Raw genomic sequence first — 2181 nt, forward strand, 5'->3', positions numbered from 1 at the left:
CAAAACAGCCCAAAAACGGGCCAAAACTGGCCATTTTTGGCTGCGCGAGCGAGCGGCGAGCGGCGAACAGCGAGCGAAGCGAGAGGCAGCACCGTCCCTGCTATACGAAAGCCCCATCCAGCCCTGTGCCACCCGGGGGGTTCCAGGGTGCTGAGATGGCTGACGTTTTGCTCCGCTCTCGACGGTCACCGCGCAATGCAAGAACAGGCCAAAAACTGGCCAAAACGGCCCAAAAACGGGCCAAAACTGGCCATTTTTGGCTGCGCGAGCGGCGAGCGGCGGACAGCGAGCGAAGCGAGAGGCAGCACCGTCCCTGCTATACGAAAGCCCCATCCAGCCCTGTGCCACCCGGGGGGTTCCAGGGTGCTGAGATGGCTGACGTTTTGCTCCGCTCTCGACGGTCACCGCGCAATGCAAGAACAGGCCAAAAACTGGCCAAAACGGCCCAAAAACGGGCCAAAACTGGCCATTTTTGGCTGCGCGAGCGAGCGGCGAGCGGCGGACAGCGAGCGAAGCGAGAGGCAGCACCGTCCCTGCTATACGAAAGCCCCATCCAGCCCTGTGCCACCCGGGGGGTTCCAGGGTGCTGAGATGGCTGACGTTTTGCTCCGCTCTCGACGGTCACCGCGCAATGCAAGAACAGGCCAAAAACTGGCCAAAAACGGCCCAAAAACGGGCCAAAACTGGCCATTTTTGGCTGCACGAGCGAGCGGCGAGCGGCGGACAGCGAGCGAAGCGAGAGGCAGCACCGTCCCTGCTATACGAAAGCCCCATCCAGCCCTGTGCCACCCGGGGGGTTCCAGGGTGCTGAGATGGCTGACGTTTTGCTCCGCTCTCGACGGTCACCGCGCAATGCAAGAACAGGCCAAAAACTGGCCAAAACGGCCCAAAAACGGGCCAAAACTGGCCATTTTTGGCTGCACGAGCGAGCGGCGAGCGGCGGACAGCGAGCGAAGCGAGAGGCAGCACCGTCCCTGCTATACGAAAGCCCCATCCAGCCCTGTGCCACCCGGGGGGTTCCAGGGTGCTGAGATGGCTGACGTTTTGCTCCGCTCTCGACGGTCACCGCGCAATGCAAGAACAGGCCAAAAACTGGCCAAAACGGCCCAAAAACGGGCCAAAACTGGCCATTTTTGGCTGCACGAGCGAGCGGGAGCGGCGGACAGCGAGCGAAGCGAGAGGCAGCACCGTCCCTGCTATACGAAAGCCCCATCCAGCCCTGTGCCACCCGGGGGGTTCCAGGGTGCTGAGATGGCTGACGTTTTGCTCCGCTCTCGACGGTCACCGCGCAATGCAAGAACAGGCCAAAAACTGGCCAAAACGGCCCAAAAACGGGCCAAAACTGGCCATTTTTGGCTGCGCGAGCGAGCGGCGAGCGGCGGACAGCGAGCGAAGCGAGAGGCAGCACCGTCCCTGCTATACGAAAGCCCCATCCAGCCCTGTGCCACCCGGGGGGTTCCAGGGTGCTGAGATGGCTGACGTTTTGCTCCGCTCTCGACGGTCACCGCGCAATGCAAGAACAGGCCAAAAACTGGCCAAAACGGCCCAAAAACGGGCCAAAACTGGCCATTTTTGGCTGCACGAGCGAGCGGCGAGCGGCGGACAGCGAGCGAAGCGAGAGGCAGCACCGTCCCTGCTATACGAAAGCCCCATCCAGCCCTGTGCCACCCGGGGGGTTCCAGGGTGCTGAGATGGCTGACGTTTTGCTCCGCTCTCGACGGTCACCGCGCAATGCAAGAACAGGCCAAAAACTGGCCAAAACGGCCCAAAAACGGGCCAAAACTGGCCATTTTTGGCTGCACGAGCGAGCGGCGAGCGGCGGACAGCGAGCGAAGCGAGAGGCAGCACCGTCCCTGCTATACGAAAGCCCCATCCAGCCCTGTGCCACCCGGGGGGTTCCAGGGTGCTGAGATGGCTGACGTTTTGCTCCGCTCTCGACGGTCACCGCGCAATGCAAGAACAGGCCAAAAACTGGCCAAAACGGCCCAAAAACGGGCCAAAACTGGCCATTTTTGGCTGCACGAGCGAGCGGCGAGCGGCGGACAGCGAGCGAAGCGAGAGGCAGCACCGTCCCTGCTATACGAAAGCCCCATCCAGCCCTGTGCCACCCGGGGGGTTCCAGGGTGCTGAGATGGCTGACGTTTTGCTCCGCTCTCGACGGTCACCGCGCAATGCAAGAAC

This window comes from Musa acuminata, unplaced genomic scaffold (genome assembly GCF_036884655.1).
Source record: "Musa acuminata AAA Group cultivar baxijiao unplaced genomic scaffold, Cavendish_Baxijiao_AAA HiC_scaffold_866, whole genome shotgun sequence".
In the NCBI taxonomy this organism is placed as follows: domain Eukaryota; kingdom Viridiplantae; phylum Streptophyta; class Magnoliopsida; order Zingiberales; family Musaceae; genus Musa; species Musa acuminata.